This window comes from Nomascus leucogenys, chromosome 9 (genome assembly GCF_006542625.1).
Source record: "Nomascus leucogenys isolate Asia chromosome 9, Asia_NLE_v1, whole genome shotgun sequence".
In the NCBI taxonomy this organism is placed as follows: Eukaryota; Metazoa; Chordata; class Mammalia; order Primates; family Hylobatidae; genus Nomascus; species Nomascus leucogenys.
In genome coordinates this window covers 49,063,028-49,087,109 of record NC_044389.1, presented here as the reverse complement: position 1 = coordinate 49,087,109, position 24,082 = coordinate 49,063,028, and the positions used below count along the sequence as shown (strand labels likewise).

Genomic DNA, 24,082 nt, shown 5'->3' with positions numbered 1-24,082 from the left:
GTGCTTACATATCTAACGATTTTGTTAAAATGCACATTCTGCTTTAGGTGGTCTGGGGTAGGACCTGAGATGCTTCATTTCAAATAGGCTCCCAAGGTGATACTGATGCTACTTGCCAAAGGATCACACTTTGAGTAGCAAGGCTGTAGGCTACCCTGCAGATAAACTATTTCACTGACTCTGCAAAGAAACTATTTCACTGCTTCCTCATTCACATAAATAATAGTCATAGCTGATGGGGATCACGGCCGGATTCTTCAGCCAAAGAGGGAGTCTCAGCTGTGCATTCATCAGTGACCTGCACACTTGCCAGTTTAACCCAGGGAACAGTGTTAAATGGAGGAAAAGATAAAAGATAAAGACTCAATTTTCAAAGCGTTCATTCAATAATGCAACAAATATTTACCAAGCATCAATGCCAAACCACTATGTGGTAGTATCTAGGTAGGAAACCTCAGGACATCCTCTTCTGAGGGCTTGGATCGCCTAAGAAAATACCATTTTATAATGAAATGTCCTTTCTCTAGTCACCTCACAGCCCCCTGAACTAATTAGCTGAACTCTTTGAGTTTTAAATATAACGCTGACTGAAACAATTTGTTTGTAATGCAGCAGTTTGAGTTTGGGAACCAGTGTTACGTTTGCAATGTAACAGTATGGTTAGTGTTTAGCTATCTGTACATAGGTGAATGATCAATCTTGAAAAGTATATGCCTGGGCAGCCCAACCCCTTTCCTAAGAATCAGAGATACATTGGCCGGGCGCGATGGCTCACGCCTGTAATCCCAGCACTTTGGGAGGCCAAGGCAGGCAGATTGCCTGAGGTCAGGAGTTCGAGACCAGCCTGGCTAACATGGTGAAACCCCATCTCTACTAAAAGTACAAAAATTAACTGGGTGTGGTGGAACACACCTGTAGTCCCAGCTACTTGGGAGGCTGAGGCAACAGAATCGCTTGAAGCTGGGAGGCAGAGATTGCAGTGAGCTGAGAACGTGCCACTGCATTCCAGCCTGGGTGACAGAGCAAGACTCCGTCTCAAAAAAAAAGGATCAGGGATACACATGATACATGTAGGTAACCCTGTAAATAGGGCTAGATAGGTGTCTTATTTGATCTGAATCCCTACATTCTTTGCTTCGGGAGTTCCCCCACAAAAGAGAATGTCCTGGAGCTCTCTAGATAGATACCACCACATACTGTTTGGCATAGGTGTCTTGTGAATATTTGTTGTATTATTGAATGAATGCCTTGAAAACAGAATCTTTATCTTTTATCCCTTTTCTCCTTTTACCTGGTAAGTCCTTCTAAGACAAGCGCTGTCACAGACCTGACTAGATGAAGGACTCAGTTTCCCTAGGGACCAATCAGCTGCAGGAACCACTCCACCTTCCTCTACATCAACACACGTGCCTGTACCTGGAATGGTGAGAAACTGTCATTCTTTTTTTTTTTTTTTTTTTTTTTTGAGACAGAGTTTTGCTCTTGTTACCCAGGCTGGAGTGCCATGGCGCGATCTCAGCTCAAAACCTCCGCCACCCAGGTTCAAGTGATTCTCCTGCCTCAGCCTCCTGAGTAGCTGGGATTACAGGTGCCAACCACCACACCTGGCTAATTTTTGTATTTTCAGTAGAGAGGGGGTTTCACCATGTTGCCCAGGCTGGTCTCAAACTCCTGACTGACCTTAGGTGATCTGCCTGCCTCGGCCTCCCAAAGTGCTGGGATTACAGGCGTGAGCCACCATACTCGGTCCAAGAAACTATCATTCTTAACTTCTCTCTCCTGCCAAGAATCTACCTTTTTCCTTTTCTTCTAGACCTCACAAGGAGAGGGATGAGAGCTTGCTTTGTTTTACCCAGTCTTGGGTTTGCAGTGCAAAGGCCTACCTCTGGAATGATAAACTTCATCGTAAATTAGTCTAACACAGATAGGATCCAGAGAAGCAATGCGGTGTGAAACAGACAGGGTCCCTCCCCTTGAGACGGCCCAGTGAGAGATGGAGACAAGCTGTTGGGCACTACAGGTATGGCTACTACAATGGGGGAACACACAGTGTTCCTCTGAGCATTTAGGAAGGCACCCACTCTTGTTTTGGGAATGGAATTGGGGTGGGGACAGGAAAGGCTTCCCTAAGAAGTTATCACCTAACGTGGATATTAAAGAATAAATAACAGTTAGCCAGGCAAAAAGGAAGGAAAGGGTGGTAAGAGAACATCCTGAAAGAGAAAAGCCATTGTGCAAAATAATTTGAAGAAAAAGTCATTAATTCAAGTGGCAATGGTAATTTGAGATATGCAAAACATCCTATTTCTTAGTATTTGAGATTTTGCTCCATCTTTTACACTTGTGCTTACTTTTAGAAAGTGAATTCCATAGTGGAAAGCTTCCCTGAGGAATATGTGATAATTGGACAAAGCTTTGCTGATATTTACCTTTGCTGCATCTACAAAGAAAGAATTTGCTGAGATAACTAATAGAGCAACCAAAAGCAGATGTACCTAATCTACTTCAAGGACACTTTTTTTTTCAGCATTTTGTAAGCACACTAAATGCAAATTATATGACGCATAAAATTAAAAATCAACCTCATCTAGTCATCAAAACAAGTTGTGGCTTAACATCTACCAGGAAACAGCCACTATAAAAATAAATTTGAATTGAATTACGCAATGCAGCTTTTTAAAAGCCCTTCCCTTTTAACTTTGTATTGAGTTATATTAAGTTAGCCTGACCTTCTTGTAATTTATCTCACCTATAAGGTTTCACCAAATTTGACAGATGCTGAATTACCTGTGACTGACTTACGTTTTTTGTTAGCTTTGAATATGAAAAAGGAAGTTTCCAAATTCTTTTATTAGTATTAGTTTAAACAGGACTATAATAATCAATCAAAATAAGCTCATTTATTAATACAATTTGAGTATCCCTTTTCCTAAATACATAGGATCAGAAGAGTTTTGGATTTGGGATTTTGGGGGATTTTGAAACATTTGCATATACATAATGAGATATGAGACCCAAGACTAAACACAAAATGCAGTTATGTTTTGTGTATACCTTATTCACACAGCCTGAAGCTCATTTAATACACTATTTTAATAATAGTGCGCATGAAACAAAGTCGTGTACATTGAATCATCAGACAGCAAAGGTGTCATTATCTCAGCCACTCATGTGGACAATCTGTGGTTGTTTGACATCATCCTCAATCCTGACTTTGAATTTATATGCTACAAATTAACAATCATTTTCACTTATTCACACAAAAGTACTTAACAGTAAAAAAAAAATCCCATTAATACAGTTAAAAAATAATATGTTCAGGATAACTCAGCAACACAGAAGGCTTCACTAGAACACCTGCATCAGCTGCCAAACAACAGTAGTAACAAATAACAGCAGGCTTTCAGCCTCCACCTATGATGCTGTGTTTTGATTAAAAGGTTACTGTCCACTGTATTTTATTTTTTTAGGTGAGAAGAAACATCAGAAGAAGTCGAAGGACCAAGAAGTGGGTCTTCTAGGGACTAGGAGGCATTCTGCTGAATGCCTTTTAAAAATGTTTCCTCTAGACTCTTCTGCCTCATTAACAACGGTTGTTGTCTCAGAAGTCTCTTTCATTTTGTAAACTGTCATGATTTCTCGTTCTTGAATGAATGTATGCTGCTCTAGTCCTTCAATAAGCCCATCACACATTTTCACCATGTTGTCTATAGGCACTTTTTCTGTAGTGTTAACAACATGAAATTTATGACTATTATGAGAATTACCTTGATTCAGAACCATTTTGGCTATTCTACCATCAGGTGGTGAACGAACAACTGCAGCCTCATTATCGATGTCAAAAACTTCTTCAGGCTGGGCATGGTGGTTCACGCCTGTCTTCCCAGCACTTTGGGAGGCTGAGGCAGGTGGATCGCTTGAGCCTAGGACTTTGAGACCAGCCTGGGCAATATGGAGAAACCCCATCTTTGCCAAAAATACAAAAATTACCTAGGTGTAGTGGCACGCACCTGTAGTCCCAGATACTTGGGAGGCTCAGGTGGGAGAATCGCTTGAGCCCAGGAGGTTGCTGCTGTTGTGAGCCATGATCACACCACTGCACTGCAGCCTGGGCAACAGAGTGTGACCCTGTCTCAAAAACAAAACAAAACAAAACTTCTTCAATAGGCCGGGCATGGTGGCTCACACCTGTAATCCCAGCACTTTGGGAAGCCGAGGCAGGAGGATCACTTGAGGTCAGGAGTTTGAGACCAGCCTGGCCAACATGGTGAAACCCCATCTCTATTAAAAACACACACACACAAAAAAAATAACCAGGCATGGTGGCATGCACCTGTAGTCCCAGCTACTTGGGAGGCTGAGCCACAAGAATGGCTTGAGCCAGAGAGGCAGAGGTTGCAGTGAGCCAAGATCAGCCTGGGCAACTGAGCGAGACTCCATCTCAAAAACCCCAAAAATGGCAGGGCGTGGTGGCTTATGCCTGTAATCCCAGCACTTTGAGACGCTGAGGTGGGCAGATCACAAGGTCAGGAGTTTGAGACCAGCCTGGCCAATATTGTGAAACCCCATCTCTACTAAAAATACAAAAAATAGCCAGGCATGGTGGCAGGTGCCTGCAGTCCCAGCTACTTGGGAGGCTGAGGTGGGGGAGTCCCTTGAACCTGGGAGGTGGAGGTTGCAATGAGCCGAGATCGAGCCACTGCACTCCAGCCTGGGAGACAGAGCAAGACTCTGTCTCAAAATAAATAAATAAATAAATAAATAAAACCCCCAAACGAAAAAACTTCTTTAACATAAGAAGAAAGTAAAAAAATTTCTTCCAGCTTTACTAATGGACTCCGAAGGTATATTTTTTGCATATGTAAGAAGGCCACACATCATTTTTTTCTCACTTGACATACAGAATCGTTCAAACTTGTCACCTTGCTCGTCATCATCACTGAACACAGTTGCAGGCCAGAAGTTGTGCCAGACATGCCCAACCGTGTGTTTATTCATTGTGTTCCAAGCACTGGCAATAGCATATATAGTATCCTTCAGGCTAAACTCCTTTTGAAAACTTTCCACAGCCATGCGTCTGTTCACTATTGCTAGCATGCCGTTCAAAAAGTTTATCGATCTAAGGATAGCATGGTCATATGGCTAAATTAATAAAGTCATCTTTGTGAGAAAGTATATGACATAAATATTATTTTTGCTGAGGATCTCAGGTGAAGGATGAGCAGAACAGTTGTCAAGGAATAACAAGATCTTTGACTGGACATCCAGTTCAGCTTTTCTGCAGTGTGCATGAACCACTGGTACAAAATATTTGAGAAACTGCCAGAAAAAAATGTCCTTAGTGATCCATGCCTTTTTGTTAGCATAACAATGGACTAGTAAGAAATTCACTCCTTGTAAACATCAAGTATGCATGTTTGTGCCTATCACAGTGAGTTTACACTCTGTGTGGCTGTTGCATTAGCACATCCCAGCACAGTTATTCTATCCTTAGTATCCTGAATTCCTACAGGAGCTGCCTCATCAGCTGTAGTCAGAGTCCTTCTGGGGTAATAATGCCAAAACAGAGATGTTTCATCAGCATTATAGACTTTGTCTGGGATAAGACTCTCATCAGCAATGACCTTGTCAAACTGATACACTTTTATGTGTTTTTATTTTTTTTATTTTTTAAGAGACAGGGTCTCACTCTGTCATCCAGGCAGGAGTGCAGTGCAGTGGCATGATCATAGCTCACCGTAGCCTCAAATTCCTGGGCTCAAGTGTTCCTCCAGCCTCAGCTTCTGGAGTATCTAGGACTACAGGCATGACCCCCACCCAGCTAATTTTTTTAAAAAAGATTTGTAGCAATTGGGTCACCCTATTTTGCCCAGGCTGGTCTCAAACTCCTGGGCTCAAGCAATCCTCCTGCCTCACCCTCCCAAAGAGGTAGGCTCATAGGCATGCGCCACTGCATCCAGCTGATGCTGGCAAACTCATCAATGAATTGCTCAGCTGCTTCATGATCAGCAGAAGTTTTATCACCACAAATCTTTAAAAATTTAATGCCATGTCTATTCCTAAATTTCTGCAACCAGCCTATTGACTAATCATAGTTCTCTTCAATTTTCAATTCATCGTGACAAGTCTTTGCTTGTTTCATGATCTACATACTATGAAGTGGCATGTGTTTGTTCACTGCAACACTGACAAACCCACTCTTTCAATACATGATTGAGGTCTTTATTTTTAGCTTTATGCAGTGTTTTTCTATTTTTAATTAACTTCTATTCATCACTTTCAGCATAGAACTTCAACAGTCCTGTTTCTTCATGTCATATAGGGTGGTCATTCTAACACCACACTGCTGTAAGATGTTTCACACTTATACCACTGTCCAGTTTGTCCAATAGCTTGACTCTCTGTGCTACAGATAAATATTCTTCCTCTTTCTCTTACCACCGTTACCCATAGGGGTATCTATAGGGCTTTTTGATATTTTCAACAATATCTTTACAGAGAATAAGCAAAAATAAAGTAAGTAATGCACGTGGGTCTTGGTCCGATGTGGGGCATCATGGGGAACCTGCTGTTGGCATATCTGGCTTGCACACATGCCATGTTATTACCTTTTGTGGGTGTGCTTGCATGAAGGAATCTGGGCATGCCTAGAAAAGATACATCACAATTAAAGGGCCTGGAGGGTGTTTCTTTGCTTGGGGACACTGAAGGAATTGTGTGTTGTGCATCTGTGTTTTGACTTCGACTCATCACATTAGGTCAGATGTGAAGTTTTCCACTTGTGGTGTCATGTCAGCACTCAAGAAGTTTCAGATTTTCAAGCATTTTGGATTTGTGGTTTGCATATTAAGGATGCCCAACCTGTATACAATTTAGGCCCAGCCTTTTTATTCAGTTGTCTTATGGGGAATTGAGTCCAGTGAAGGGTATCAAGGAATCATAAAATGTTGAGCAGGAAAGTAGTTCAGAAATTTCCAAACTCAAAGTCCTCTAGAGAAATGAAGTATTTCCCCTAAGTTCACGATGCTTAGTGAAAATGTCAGTACAGGTTCACCTTCTTTTGTTGCAATTCTGAAATCTCAAAGTCGAAATCTTAAAATCCAAAGTTTTGTTTTTTAAAAATTTAGTGCCTAAACTTACACAGCAAAATGTGTCCTACACCAACATGAGGCTATACATCCTACTTAATATGAATATTCATACATTTTCCTGAAGGCACACTGATGTGCTGGATTACAGAAAACTTTCCAGGACCTCCATGGAGGTGTATAAACCGTGAAGCTTTTCTACAGTCTGAAGAATTCTGTGTTACAAAACAAATCTGGTCTCAAGGGTTCTGGATAACAAGTTTTATGAATCCCTAATAATAGTCATTAATTACTGGGCATTTGCTTTGCACCACATATTGTGCTACAATTTTAGATGCATTTTCATAACTTTGACTTGACACATTCCACTCTGACCTCACCTACTATCTTTCCAGCTCACTAATTTCATTACCCCAATTCCAAACCTTTTAAACCAAGGGTCTCTCCACCATTGGTCCTTCTCCCACTTTGCACTTGAGGTCCTATCTTCTCTCTATAATTACCTGACTTAAATGCTTTGGTCAATTATTATGCTGTAAATACTCACTTCAGAATCGCTCAAATCCCTTGCCCTTCTCTGGCTTTGACTTATTTGTTTAGCAAAACACAACCCTGGTGAAACCCACCTCTTTCCCTGTACTGGAATGGTTGAATATGTCTGGTGAAAACCATGCTGACTGATCTTGTTTTGAGTTCATAGTCATTAACCCTTAACTGGGCCCTTAATGCTGCCTGGCATTCATAACCAGGCATGAGGTTCACAGCAGGATGAGGTTCCCTTCATCCATTCACTCTCCTGTTCTCCTAGAGAACAAGCTCATACTTCCTTCTTCCCCTCAAGAATACTCTTTTCCCCACTTACTCTTAGGTGATTACTATGCTACCTATTTCTCTAAGAAAAGTGAGAGAAACAGAAGAAAACCTCCACAGACTCCCACAACCACATACTCTCCTACCAGTCACTGTACCCACACTCTCAGCCTTCCTGCCTAGTCCCTATGAAAACTCCCTGTGAGTCCCTGACGCCAAACCCTCTCACGTACTCAAGCACATTCTCCTCTTTCCTGCATCATCAAATTTCACCCGATCATTCACAGAGTTAGATCATCAACACAAACCTCCCATAGCCACCCACCCACATCAGCAATCTGTTAAATGATTAGTTAGGTGGGCTCCCCCATTTCACACCAAGCTCTGACAATAGCCTCAAGGTCCTATACAACCTGATCTGCAGTTACTTCACTTCTGCCTCTCCAACCACTCTGTCTTCTTTGATCTTTGCTGTCAAACATGCCTCGCATACTCCTGTCCTCTGGCCTTTGTAATGGCTCTTCCCTTTGCCTTGAACCTGCTGCCTCTAGATATCCACATGGCTTACTCCCTCACCAGCTTCACATCTTTGCTCATGTTATCTTCTCAATGGAGGTTACCCTGTCTCCCCTATACAAAATTGTAACCCACTACCAGCCTCCCATATCCCCGAACCCTGCCTTTGGAACCCTTACCCTGCACCACTATTTTCTTAGCACACAGAACTTCTAACATATTAATATATTTTCTTACGGTTATGGTGTTTTATTTGCTTCCCATCCCCCTCCCCTCACTAGACTGTACATGCCACAAAGACAAGGATCTGCATTCTGTTCACTGACATATCCCAAACACCGGGAACAGTGCCTGACACACAGTCGGCATTCAGTCCATGCTGAATGAATGTCATAGTTTAAATTTCACAAAAATCTCATGTGTTAGGTTTTATATTATCTTTATTTTATATATGAAGAAACGGACTAAGTTTTAAAAATAGGCCCCTGGTCAAGTCACGAGAAAGAGAGACAGCCAGGAGCCCAGTCTTCCTGATTCCACAGCCTACTTGCTAAATGGCCAGGCCATGCGGCCTTCCTAAATTGCGCTTGCCTCAAGGTTTGGAATAAACATGTTGAACTGCATCTACCATCAATAAACCATCATCAAATGCCACAGAATTTTATTGTGTCCTCTTGGGGTACATGACAGCTTGGTAGTTTTGATCTAACATCAAATTCTACTCAATTTACTTCCTGACTCCAGAAGATAACAGGTCCAAGAGCTCATCTATTCCAGGCCAAAGAGGTTGGTTTCATTCATGTATCCATTTTTTTTTTGTTTGTTTTTTGAGACAGAGTCTCACTCTGTTGCCCAGGCTGGAGTGCAGTGGCATGACCTCAGCTCACTGCAACCTCTGCCTCAGTCTCCTGAGTAGCTAGGATTACAGCAGCGCACCATCACGCCTGGCTAATTTTTGTATTTTTAGTAGAGATGGATTTTCACCATGTTGGCCAGGCTTGTCTCAAACTCTTGACCTCAAGTGATCCACCCCCGCCTCGGCCTCCTAAAGTGCTGGCCAGGCTGGTCTAGAACTCTTAACCTCAAGTGATCCGCCTTGAGGTCACGTGGCCTCCCAAAGTGCTGGGATTACAGGGGTGAGCCACTGCGCCCGGCCGTTTATCCACTGATTCATTCATTTATTGAGCACTGACATGCTGAGGGTATCCTGTAGACGGATGATTTGGATGCAGCCAGTAAACCAAATTTCTCTTCTTGAAACTACCATGAAGGAAAAAATGCCCACATCATTTTTCGAACTAAATCCACAGATGAAAAATCATCTTTTCTCTAACTGCATCAGAACTAATGCTACTCCCCCCAGCTCAGGAAAAGCCTCCTATCCCAGCCCCTGTGCTAAGGCCTCCATTCCAGTGCAAGTAAATGTGAGCTACATGACTGATAGCTTGCTAGTTCTGAATAGCTTTGTACTGGAATTTGGAAGGAATGCGTATAGTGCTCAATATGAAGCTCAGTTTGGCTTCAGGGACCATTTTAATTAAATTAATTATCTCTAAAAGAAACACTTAGAGCTGTTTAAGCCTAAACAATAGGTACTTGTTCTCATTTCTAATAGGAGTCACATTGTTCAGAGTTCTCTTGGTGAGCTGAGGACAATGTTACCACCAGCTGTTTAAGGAAGGCCTTCCCCTTCTTGCCCCATGCCTTCTCTCTCACACACAGGAGAGAGGCTTTCAGAGAAGTGGGATGGAGGGCCTGGCACATTAACGTACCAAATCTAAAAATGCACTCCACTGCTTTCTTTTTTGTTGTTTTTTGATTTTTTTGTTTTGTTTTGTTTTACAGCCAGAGGTCTTTTATTTTGTTAACACCTATGATGCCATGAATTCACAGGGAATAGGTTCCAGCAGCTCAGGCTCCTTCCCACTGGCTTTCACAAAGTGCGCTTTTCTGGGTGGAGCAGGCTGGTGCTTCACTTGAACCCAGATACCTTTCCCTTTGGCTTCTTTCTTTTTCTTATCATTTTCCTTCACACACTTCTGGAAGCTATCTTGGCTCTTAGAGTGCTTAATGTGCTTAATATGCACATTAATTCTCTTGGCAAGAATCTTACCCTCGTTTGTTTACAACAATGCCAACAGCATGCTGGGGAACACTGTAGACTCAGTTTTGCCACGGTAACACTTGTGGGGCATTCCTTTTTGAACAGTATCCATTCCGTTGATGTCTACCATATCACCTTTCTTATAGATTCGCATATTTGTGGCCAAAGGAACAAGTCCATGTTTTCTAAAAGGCCTAGAGAATGTATATCGGTGCCTCTCCTCTTTCCCTTTGTGTTGATCATTGTGGCAAATTACTGGAAGGTGGCAGTTTTGGCGAAAGGAAGGACTGCTTCCTTAACTTTCCTAACTCATATGTGTCTTGTGTTTGTTTCTGTTGTGGATTCTTAGTCACATGGCCTTGCTCTGTATGGTCGGCATTTCCAGGAAAAGGGTCCCAGCCTAAGTGGCCCTTGTCCCCGTGAAGAAATAGGCACTTTTACTTTGTGTTCTCCTTTCCTCCACCATTTCCCCCTAGTGTGTCCTTGTTTTCAGAAACTCTAGACTCATTTTTAAAAATAATATTGTATACTCCGCCTCATTGCAAGAAGACTCAATCTGGCTTCTTCGCTCCATTCTTTTTTTTTTTCTTTGAGGCAGAGTTCGCTTTTTCGCCCAGGCTGGAGTGAAGTGGCGCAATCTTGGCTCACTGCAACCTCTGCCCCACAAGTTCAAGTGATTCTCCTGCCTCAGCCTCCCGAGTAGCTGGGATTATAGGTGCCCACCACCACGCCTGGCTAATTTTTGTATTCTTAATAGAGACGGGGTTTCTCCACGTTGGCCAGGCTGGTCTCGAACTCCTGACCTCAGGTGATCCACCTGCCTCGGCCTCCCAAAGTGCTGGGATTACAGGCATGAGCCACCGCCCCTGGCCTCTTCATTCCATTCTATCTGTTCTTTTTATTATTGCAGTACAAAGAAGTAAAATGATATCTCCCTCTCATCTTCTGCTCGTCACAGTCAGCCATGCCCCCACAACCTTGTCATCACTAGGAAAAGGAGTGTAGGAGGGCTCTCTTCACCCCCAACATTCACTTTTCAGAGCTGTGTGTTATTTTTAAGGATGCATTATGGCTTTGTGGAAAAGCCTTAGTGTGTGTGTGTGTGTGTGTGTGTGTGTGTGTGTGTGTAATTCCAGTCAAAGGTAAGAGTGTTTAAAGCTTTTCTGTGTTGTGCTAAGCCCTTCTCCCTGAGTCTTCTCTCTTAGATACAGTGTGATTCATCTAACTCCAGTGACTCCTTAGCAGAGTTGCAAATGGCCACGCTGAGTACAGGGTGATGGTCTCTGTTCTTTGGTCTCTCTCTCAGTGAGTGAAGAGTGGACAAGGCACACAAAAGAGAGCTCTAAAAGCAGTCAATCAATACTGCAGACTGACTGACAATGGCAGTATTAAGTGCCATAGTGGTTGGGTTTACTGGAATGAGTGCAAAATAAGGACCAGAGCTGGCCAAATTAGCTTTACATAATAACACTAGGCAATTGGTATTGGAATTGGAAGACATTCCAAGAGATGGCTAAAGCCTGGGCCACAAGATAAGCAGATCCCTTCCAGCTTTGACTCTAGTTTTGGTGTTCGGTTTTTTGTTTTTTTTATTTTGTTTTGTTTTTGTTTTTTTGTGAGACAGGGTCTCTCTCTATCTCCCGGGCTGGAGTGCAGTGGTGTGATCCTGGCTCACTGCAGCCTCAAACTCTTGGGTTCAAGCAATCCTCCCACTTCAGCCTCTAAAATAACTAGAACTACAGGTATGCACCACCATGCCAGGCTAATTTTTTAAATTATTTTTTGTAGAGACAGTGTCTTCCTATGTTGCCCAGGCTGGTCTCAAACTCCTGGCCTTCCAACGTGCTGGAATTAGACTCAGCCTCATGACTAATTGTTAATGTCTGTTTTTTTTCTTTCTTTCTCTAGAATGACCCAACCCATTTGACAAAAACATTGTTTTGAATGCATAGTCAAATTCCAAGTCATATCAACATCGTTTGTTTACAAATAACAATCAAGTGGGTAGGCCAAATCCAAATAACCAATTTTTAAAGTTTTTCTAATATGCCTTGGTACCACATATTTTGTATCCTAACAATATTGACCTCTACAGGTACGGAAGCAGAGACCTAGTAAAAATTAATGGCAAAAGTCAGTGCATTAACAGATTAGATTGCGGCAACCCTTAATCATGAACTGCTAAACTTTAGACCATGAGCTACCTGTTTCCTAAGATCATTTTAGCGTACAGAAGAGTTTCCGTATTTGAAAACAAATTTTAAAAATGGGGGAAAAAGTGAGGTAAACGAGGGTATTAATCATACTCTGCTTTCCATGTTCTAATGCTTAGTAAATTTACTTGGCACACACACATTCTTACATTAGGAAATACATTTAAGTGAGTCTAAGTTTCATTGTTTCACTCACTGAAAAAAAAAATCTACCTTATACAATTTAGAGAAAGGAAAAGATTATTCTGTAGTTGGAAAGGCAAGCATTATACTCTTAGGCTACCTTCTTAACTCTGCTTTGGACAAACACAATAAAGGATAAAAATGTTTATGCTGCTTTTCTTCCCTGTGTTTTCCCCATAGGACAGTCTGTGTGGTCTAAAATCATGACCTATCAGAGATTTACATATTTTTAAAGTAGACTGGAGCCTCAGTGTCATCTCTCTTCATCATGATACTGTATTACCTTTTATCAGCCACGTCAGGGAAGTATACTTGTTCATTTAAACCAAGGGTCAATCCAAATACTCACGTGTGTGGGAGGAGTTCTTTTTATAACATGACAATGTCTCTATCTTTTATTTTGGCCTGTATTGATGATTTAATGATGAACTTCCTCCCTGATATTTATTCAAAGACATTATTATCCTTCTTTTCATTCTAAGGGATTTGGGGGCTATTATTTTTTAGCAGTGGCTGGTATAGGTGAAAGCAGTGACAAAGCTTCTCAAAGCAAGGAATAAGGCAGTGAAGCCATGGACACACAGAGCCATGGGAGAAACAAGGCCATGGGAGAAACATGACTTTCCTCAGGTTAAAGTCGTGGGGTTAAAACTATTTTATATTAAAACAAGTATGATTACAAAATGTACTTATTGAACAAACATTTATGGTGCATTTATCATGTGTCAGGCAATATTCTTGATTCTGGAAATATAGTGGTGAAAGTTAAGGTGGCCAGACAGGGCACCCAATTTCATGGAGCTGGTATTCTAATAGAGAATGACAAAAATATGAATAAGAAATTCAGATAGTGAAAAGTGTAATGAAGAAAATATACAATGTCACAGTGACAGGGTAGAGGAGCTAATTCAGATTGGCAGGTTGGGAAACGTTTCACTGAAGAAGGGACATTTGAGCTGAGACCTGAAATCCTAAGAGGAGGGGGTCATTCTAGGCAGAGACAACAATGAATAAACAACCCCACGGGAAAACTAACTTTGCCTTTCTGAGTAACTGAAAATGACAATGCAGTCAGACTGGAGTGGATGGAACACTGATGATAAGAAATGATGTCAAAAGGCAGGCAATGGCCAGACTGTGTAGAACGCTGGGAGAACAGCTAAAGAGGCAATTGCAATTCAGGTAAGAACTGATCGAAGATAATGGAAACTTAGAAAAAAGGAAAAGCGATGGATATAGAGGAAAAATTAATGTACTGCAGGTGTATTTTTGAAGTACATTATGGGATTATGGGAAATGGAGGATAAATAACAGCTCCTGGGTTTTTGTCTGAGTGAAATATATGAGTGAAAGGAGAAGGGCCATATAGTGAGATGAGGAAGAATGAAAAAAAGAACCATTTTCACAGGGAGAAAGTCAAGAGTACTGTTTTAGCCATTTTAAGTATGAAACACCTTTTTATTATTCAAGTAGCGAAGGGTCAAGTGGGCATTTAGGTATCTAAATTTATAGCTCAGTGGAAAGGTCAGAACTGGCAATATAAATCTGCACATAAGGTGGTATCTAAACCATGCAATTAGATGAGATCAGTAGAAAAACAGAAAAGTCTTAGGCCTGAGCCTGGAGCACACCAACACTTAAGATTTAAGAGGAAGACCTAGAGCCAATGGATACAGCAAGAAGAAAGAAACTGGGAGAGCATGCTGTTAGAGAAGCCAAGAAAAGACAGACAGTGCATGAAGAGGACTTAACGGCCAGCTGCATAAATGCGGCAGGAGTTAAGACAGAGATGACTGATTTGGCAAAGTGGAGGTGTTTGTAATCTTGACAAGAGCAGTTTCAGGGAATGGTGGGATCCAAAACCTAGTTAGGGTCCATAGAGGTAAGCTGGAAATGTGAGGAAATTTTTGAGCAGGTTTCTGTGAAGGTGTGAGAGAAGTGGCAAAAGAAGATGTGAGGTCAAGGGAGGGTGTCGTTTTGTTTACAAATGGGAGGCAGAAGAAAATGTTTGTATGCTGAAGGAATGGTCCAGTAGTCAGAGGCTGGTGTTGGAAAGTTGAAGAGGGAAGTTATGACACAGTAATTTTGGAGAGTAAGAGAACAAACATGTTTGTGAAGCACAGTAAGATCTTTGGGTAGTACCTATTTGAAATTTGTGGTAATGGATTTAAAATGAAATTAGTCAGCATTGGCTTTAGATTTTTCTCCAGCCCCATTCAGCCGTTACGTGTAAGCACAGAGTAAAGAGATGGAGCAGTGCTTAAAACAAGTTAGGACTCGCAGGTAGGAGACTATGACAGAGAGTAGATGAAGTTGATACGATTACAAAAAAGCAATTGCTAATGATAGGCTATGATAAATTCCCAAGACATGTGTTTATTAAATGTTTGATGAATGACGCAGACCTGGAATCAGACTTTACCCCTTCCTAGAAGGGTGAGTCGCTGAACTTAAGTCAATGCTTCCTTTATAGAATTTCTGAGAGGATTTAATTATAATTTTTGTATAGTGCCTAAAATAGGACCTGGCATTGAACAGTCACTCAATACATGTTAGTTTTCAACTCCACTTCCCAAGTACAATTTCTCTTCCTCGTTCAGTTACTCAACAATCATTTCTTCAAAACAGTCTGTGCCAGGCACATACTGGGTGCTAAGATATAATAGCAAGGCTGATAAGAACCTGCTTTCATGGGAAAGCAGGGGAAACAGACATTTTACAAATAACTAAACTTAATATTTATGTTCAGTTGTGATAAACACCATGAAGATTGACCAGTATACTTATATAAAAGGGAGATGTTGAAAGCAGATTTGTAAAACTTTTAAACTTTTGTAAAAATGTTCAAAGAGAATCTGTTGTTAGAAGTTTAACATTCTGATTTATCCGTTTTGAATACAACTAATACAAACTCAAAGTAAACATCTAAAACATAAGGCAAATCTATCCATACAGAAAAGGAATAAGAAGGTACTGACCAACAAAGTTGAAACAACACTGTCATATTAATCTCAAAAATGGACCAAACTGGTCTTCATGTTAGGGTCAGAATGCATGTGAGAGTTGGGCTCAATTCTTTTAGAATTGTTCCTTAGGATATTTCTTAAGCTTTAACTTTATGCCAGGCATTGTGCTAAGTGATAGAAAGAGAAAAGCAGCCCTTGGCATCCAGGAGTTGGCTTGTTATTACCAGCTAGGCCTTGGTGTTCTCCTGTTGAACATAAACAATCTCACAGAAGACCATCAGTCAAGGTTACTCTGTGACCATGATGAAACAGAAAAGACCTCTTCATATCTTGCGTAATAAGACAAAAACAAAGTCGCAGTGCAAAGCACAACGTACTAAGCATCCCCTTCTAGCATCTAATATGAGTGACTGCTGTTTCTTTACAAATTATGGCTTTAACTTAGCTTCATGTCTCCCACCTCCTAAATGAGATCTATTCAGACCAATCATAAAATTACCCCACTTCCTTATAGAATTGAAATCCAGTGCAAACTCTTGCTTGAATCCTTCCCAAATCACTCAACACAAGCCCAAATCCTAAAAGAAGGCCTTTCCAGCACTCAGGATTCCCTACAATGTATTCTCTAGTTTCAACAAACAAAAAACCTCGACTTTTTTCAACTCCTTGTGTGTTCCTAGTGGTCTCCTGTGTTGAGTGGCATTACCAGTGGAATATATGCATTATATTATGTAATCCTCACAAGTATTTCTTGAAACAGGTACTATTAACAAATCCATTTTACAAATGAGGAAATGGAGGCACAGAGCTGTTAAGTAACATTTCCAAAGTCACACAGCTGGAGAGTGGCAGAACCAGAATTAGATTCCAGTCTGACCCCAGTGAGGTTCCCTGATAATGTTCCAGATAATTATTTAGAATTGTTAGTAGGCTAGTCTTTCAGTTTAACAAAGGGCAAAACAGTCTTTCTATACCTCTATTCCTTCCATCTTACATACTCTTTGGTCTCATTTGTTAAACAGTGAGTTCTTTATTTAAGGAATTTTTACTGCTAGCTTTACAGGTTAAAACAAATTAACATTGGAGCTTGCTAATTTTGGCTTATTTCAGGGTCAGAATGAGCTTCATCAATGACAGATTTGATCAGGTCCACTCACATTCTCAAAATCTTTCAGTAGCTTCAGGCTAGAGATAAAAAAATTTCAGGACGATACACTTGTCCCTTCTCCCTTTTCTGACCTTATCTCTTGATGCTTCTGCACAATTCATTAAACAGGCATTTTGTACCAGACCATCTCCCCATATTTTCCAATCATACAGAAATCCTCAGTACTTTTTTAACACAGCCTTTGCATGTGTTAAGCTTCAACCGATGCAACTGATGACCTTTCCACCCAATATATTGCTCCTTTGTAGCTCCACCCTATCACTTACTTTCCTTGATTATTAGCACTTTTCATACCACGTTACGTGCTTATTCCTCCAGCCTCAACTCTTCAGAAACCAAAAGGCATTATTCTCTTTGCTATCCTTTATACTTGGCATGATGCCCGAGATTGGGCCAAGCTTAGACCTTAAACCATTTCTTCAACCAAATTCAAATGTCTCCCATTTCTTTAGTAATTGGTATGGTTTGGGTCTGTGTTCCCCCACAAATCTCATGTTGAACTGTAATCCCCAATGTTAGAAGAGGGGCTTTGTGGGAGGTGATTCGATCATGGGGGCAGATTTTTCCCTTGCTATTCTGGTAATGGTGAGTTCTCACAAGATGTAGTTGTTTATAAAAATGTATAGTACCTCCCCCTTCATTCTCTCTTCCTCCTGCTCTCGCCATGTAGGAAGTGCCTGCTTCCCCTTCGCCTTCTGCCATAAGTTTCCTGAGGCCTCCCCAAAAGCCAAGCAGAAGCTGTCATGCTTCCTGTACAGCCTGTGGAACTATGAGTCAATTAAACCTCTTTTCTTTATGAATTACCCAGTCTCAGGTACTTCTTTATAGCAGTACGAGAAGAGAGTAACACAGTAACACATTTCTAGTTCTGTTACTGCACTCAAAAAATCTAAGTTTAATAAATTGTGCATTGGTCATAACGGAGGACAATTGGTTTTCAGATTATTTTCCAAAAGTTTATTGTGGATCAGAAGATAACTGGATTTTTTGGATGTGTGCTTCTCAACCAGCAATGTAAGTTCAATAGGTCTTTGGGTTACAGCAGTGTCAACTCTTGAAGTAAACTATGATTTTTTTTTTTTTTTTTTTTTGAGGAAGTCTTCATCTGCTTTGCCAGGCCACTGGTTATACATGATTAGGGGACACACGTCTAATAATGAGTCTCCTTGATAACTAGTAATAATGAATCCTAATACCAAAATGCCAATACCAAAAACAAAACACCTCACGGTAGAATGATTACTTGGGGAAGCAGACTGAAGAGAATAGAAACTAGCTACTACTCTCTTTTTTATATTGAAACTTGAAATTGATGCAAAAGCAATAAAAATATTCTTTAAAGCTAAAAATAGTTGCTGGGGATAACAGAAATAAGGTCATATAGCTAGTGTGAAATAACTGAGACAATTTATCTATTTAAATATAATGGGCTGTCCTATGAAGAAAAACATATCAAAAGAGTGGCTTTTAAGCATAGATTTAAAAAATTGGTCCAGATTCCTTTTAGTTTCAGGAAAAAGGGTTAATCATGTATTTTAAAACTGTTAAAACTAGGGACAAAGAAAACACACTTGGCATTAAAATGTCAGTAAGTTTTTGAAAAAGATTACCTTGGAAAAGCAATTTTTGTGAGTAAATAAATTTGCTGTAATAGTATGTTCTATCTTGTTCATATTAGCAGTCTCTTATTTCTATAGGATTTGTTTAAAAAACTTTAACAATTATATCAAAGTTTCAAAAAGTTCAAAGCCTTAAACCTCTTGTTGAAGAAAGCAAAAGAACCATTTTGTCAAAACATAAAAACTCAAATTCTGAAATCTAAATGTTATTCCAAGACAAGACTATGATTGACTTCCTCTATCTCACCAACACTTTTAACTATTTAAAAATAAAAATTGTTTTTGTTGTATTCCTTCCGTTTTAAGCTGTTACGATTTTATATATCACCCCAAAATACTCCACATAACTTTTTTTTTTTGGTGGGGGGACTGGGTCTCATTGTCACCCAGGCTGGAGTACCGTGGCATGACCACGGCTCAATGCAGCCTCAACCTCCCTGGCAGCTGGGACCACAGGTATGCACCATCATTCCCAGATTTTTTACATGTTATTTTTATTTGTAGAAATGGGGTCTCCCTATGTTGCCCAGACTGCTCTCAAACTCCTGGGCTCAAGGAATCCTCCCACCTTAGCCTCCCAAGTAGCTGGGACTACAGGTGCATACCACCATGCCTGGCTAATTTTTAAAAGTTTTTTTAGAGATGGGGTCTCACTGTGTTGCCCAGGCTGGTCTGGTGGGCTCAAGCGATCCTTCTGTCTCAGCCTCTCAAAGGGCAGAGATTATAGGCATGAATCACTGCACCCAGCTCTTTAAACAAATTTTAACATACTATTAAATTATCAGTAAACAGGTTTTAACAATGTCAGCTCCTTTACTTCATCTTCCTGTTCAATTAATTAAAACCATTCTCTAATTGATTTTGAATGATTTAATGTCATTTTGATCCTGATACAAATTTATTCCAAAAATGCAATTTTGATGAGAACATTAGAATTTTAACATGGACTTACTAAAAAAGTAGTTCAATAGGGGAAACAAAGGAAAGAACCAAAACACTGTTCATGTCTATCCACTCATGTGTGAAAATGTAGCATTCAAAAATGACAGCACATTTGAAGCATAATTACAGGGACACCATAGTGGTGGAAGAAGACAGTGTAAGAAAGACAACTGTCAAAGAGTGCAGTACTCTGGAACATCAAAAGGCTATATTCGTCATTGATGGCTGTTTCTTTGAGAACTCCCAAACTATGTAAGTTTCTGAAACTGCTCCAGGCATTCAATAAAGCAAAAAGTACACTTATAAAAGTGTTTAAAACTTTGTGATTTTTCAAGTGTATTTTATAGTTTTATCAAAAATATATCCAAAGTTTTTTTTTTAAGTAGCTAAATTTTCAAACTGCACAATTACAAACTCTTAAATGAGGGATTCTGGTCAAAAGGCATTCGGTCAGCAAAAGCAATTTTAGATATTGTAGTTTTCTGCTACTAGTTAACACAGTTGAAATTTATATGATATACAATTGTGCTCGCAGAAAATATATTCCTCAATCATGGTCTAAAGCCATAAGGTTATTATTACTGATGCCAAAGACCAAAAGTAGGGCCTTTCCTGTCATTTCTCAGGCACCTGCTTGTCATTTACCCTCAAATGACAGCCTGCTGGACAGCCAGGTCCCTTGGGCATGGAGTTCTTGATTCCAACATTTCAATTCATTACACTAGTCAGCCACTATTTCCCGCACCACACTTTCAAACTTTTTCTAACTTCACAGAACTTCCCAAAATATAACTTGCTTCAAAGAATGGCAATCTGAAGTTGAATAATTCACTCTTAATTTCTAGTTAATATTAATCGTAAAATATTACATTTTTATAATGCCAATTCATTTCCAAGCAGATTAATTTCTACCCATGTAGCTGCAGAATTAGAAGGGCAAGTCTCTATAGAGCTGGTTTACTACACAGCTGAGGAATGATGCTCGAGTACCCTTCATTATCCCAAAGCATTTATTACATAAGAAAACATTATGTAGACTTTATGTGCATATATCTATAGAGAACGTAAAGTAGGTTTTACTAAAATTAATGTCACTACACACCACAGCTTACATTTTAAAATAAAAAGAAATCAAAAATAAAAAAAAACAAAGGATATAGTTAGCACATTTTTCACTTGTTTGCGTGGAAAATGCAATGAGCACACACACACACAAACACACAAATCGGTATTTGTAGACCTGCCTTTGTAATTTAAAATGTTAATGAAATGTAAATTTTTTCAGTACAAAATTCATGAATGTTCATCCCTAGGCTCCATTGTGTCCAACCTTGTAGGAGTCCTTTTTTAAATTTTATTAGTCCCAAAAGTACCTCATTGTCCCTTTCCCTTCCATCCTACCAGCACCAAAGAAAATACATTTGACAACCACAATTGGAACGGTGGCAGTAAAACATAAAATAATTTTAATTTAGAAAACAACACACCCCTTGCACATTTTGTAACGAAATTAAGTTTTTAGGTTCCAAGCTATTCATCATGAAGAGAATGTGTTTAATCTGATGTGAAGTTGGCTACCCGACAGTCTAGTCAGGCTGTAGAATGTTTAACTCGGGGTCTGGTAGGCTGCCAGCCATTCTAAATGTTTTCACACGGACAAGCAATAAATAATTAAATGTCTAAGTCACAGTTCTTACATTGGGCAGTAGATAGAACTAAAACTTAACCACTTACAGAGACAGATAAACAATTTTTGAGTGGCTGGAATCTAACAATTTACCTTTCAGTGCCCCAGGCATAGGCGATGCTCTTTCAGTTACAGTGAACCAGTTGTGGTCATGCTTTCTTACAAGGATTCTAAATGATCACTTTTAGGATTTTAAAAAATCACTAATAACCTGCAATGGAAGATAAGTGATAAACTTCCTAAGCCTTATTGTCATTATAAAATTAGGTTAGAGAGGGAAGGGAAGATATCTTTTTTTAAAATTTTTAAAATAAGAATAGAGACAGGTTCTTGCTATGTTGCCCAGGCTGGTCTTGAACTCCTGGGCTCAAGTAATCCTCCCACCTCGGCTTCCCAAAGTGCTAGGATTACAGGTGTGAGCCACCACATCCAGCTGGAAGATGTCTTGTAATTGATAAAATATTGAAAATATACATGGTCTTCTTTCCTTCCTCCCAATTCTAATGTGGAGGGTAGAGCCAAGTGTATTTTTAAAACCAAACTACTGGGCTGGGCACAGTGGCTCACGCCTGTGATCCCAGCACTTTGGGAAGCTGAGGCGGGTGGATCATCTGAGGTCAGGAGTTCGAGACCAGCCTGGGCAACATGGTGAAACCCCATCTCTACTAAAAATAAAAAAAATTAGCCAGGCGTGGTGGCAGGCGCCTGTAATCCCAGTTACTCGGGAGGCTGAGGCAGGAGAATTGCTTGAACCCAGGAGGCAGGGGTTGTGGTGAGCCAAGATCGCACCACTACACTCCAGCCTGGGTGACAAAGTGAGATGCCGTCTCAAAAAAAAAAATTAAGCCCATATTAAAATTCTAATTTACTCATCAAAATTACAGTTTTGGAATGCATTTGTATCAAGATCAAAATGACATTCATTAAATCATTCAAAATCAACTGGAAAATGGTTTTAATTGAAGAGGAAGATAAAACAAAGGAGCTGGCCCTGTTAAAACCTAGATACTTGAATAGTATGTTACAGCTTGTTTAAAGGGCCAGCAAAGGACTCATGCAGGTAATCCAAACACTTTGAGAGGCCAAGGCAGGAGGACTGCTTGAGCCCAGGAGTTCAAGACCAGCCTGGGCAACATAGTGAGACTCTCTTAAAAAAATCTTTAAAAATTAGCCAGGCATGGTGTGCTCATCTGTAGTCCCAGCTACTTGGGAGGCTGTGGAGGGACAATTGCTTGAGACTGGGATACGGAGGCTGCAGTGAGTCTTGATCACACCACTGCACTATAACCTGGGCGACAGAGCAAGACTCTCATAAATAAATAAATAGACAAACAAAAAAACTTCCCAGCTGATTTTATGCACATCCCCACTAGATATTTCCAAGGTTTCTTCCAGCTCTGAGACTCCACCTTCTTTTAAATGGATGTGGCCTGTAGCTTAGAAGCAAGATCCAGTGCTAACAGAATTTGGGAAACAAACGAACAAAAAATGCCTCTCCCCTCCTCCTCCCCCACTCTTTCTTTAGCACTCTCTTTCTTGACACACCTGTCGACAGTTTTGATAGACAGATTTAAAACATGTAATGCATTTGTTTATAGATGACCTAGTTCATCTTTGCTCTAAAATGCATATAGAAGAAACACGGGTCAGATGATCACGGCAGAAATTACCATCCAGCAGATATGTTACAAACAGAAGACTATAAAAAGCTGGCTTTGCAGGACTAATAAATCTAGAATATCTCTAGTAAAATTTATGTATCTTCAGAGAATAACTTAAGAGTTTTTGTAACATGCTTGATGTGCAGAATAATACACTGCTAACATCTTATGTAGACAAACGGGTTTACCTACCTGTCAGGCTTTCTCGGCATAAGAGTTTTAAAATTTAAAGTCAGTTCTCAATATATTGATTCCAACTTGAAAAAATACAAAGCTCTCAATATTTAGTATAGAAATATGTGTTTTTTCTATCTTTCACTTATAATTTATTCATAGCTGTTTTTCTCATTCTTAGAATTTTTAACTTTAGGATTACACAATGGAACAATGGTATCATTAATATAGAAACCATTGACAAATACAGTCAGAACTACAAGGCTGGAAACAGAAATTCATAATTATATTTTCCAACTTTTGTCTTTAAGCTGAAGTTAATTTTAAAAGCTTTAAAAATATTACAGGGAGAGAAAATCTCATAAGTACAAGTAAATCAAGATATAAGACCAAAAAAAGTTACATTCGGCCTGGAAATTGAGATTTTATCCATTAAAGCAAAGTAATTGACAAGCACCCTTTGCAGGAAAAATCTACTGAAAAAGACACTGTAAATACAGGAATTAAGAATTTCCTTTTCAGAGTGTTTTTTTTTTTTTTTTTTCCTGTTCCATAGAAAGAACAGGGCTATCCCCCTAGGCAGTGGCCCAGTCTCGCCCTTTTTCAGATGTTTTTATAGATTTCATATTTCCCAGTGATTGCGGGAAGTCTCTGCAATTATTTCTTGCAAAGACTATCAGATCATCCAACATTAGACTGACAGACTTCTATTTTGCTGAAATAACAAATCATGTCAGTAGAAAGTCATTTTTCATCTCCAAATACTGCAATAAAAACTTGAGATGCTTCCCTTATGATCGATTTTTAATTTCCTAACTTCTATAGAAATTTTTCTTCACGGTTTTCATATTTTTTGGCATTTCTAACTTAAAATATCTAAAACTCTTTAAGTTATATGCATGAAGCATTTGTACTTTGAATTAAAAAAAATGTTAATATCATGCTGTTTGA

At 39.8% G+C, this 24,082-nt stretch overlaps 1 pseudogene; it reads right to left on the bottom strand.

The window, feature by feature from the left end:
• Positions 1–9,617: 9,617 nt before the first annotated feature.
• On the bottom strand, positions 9,618–10,998 carry LOC115836697 (annotated as a pseudogene).
• Between the last annotated feature and the right edge of the window lie 13,084 nt (positions 10,999–24,082).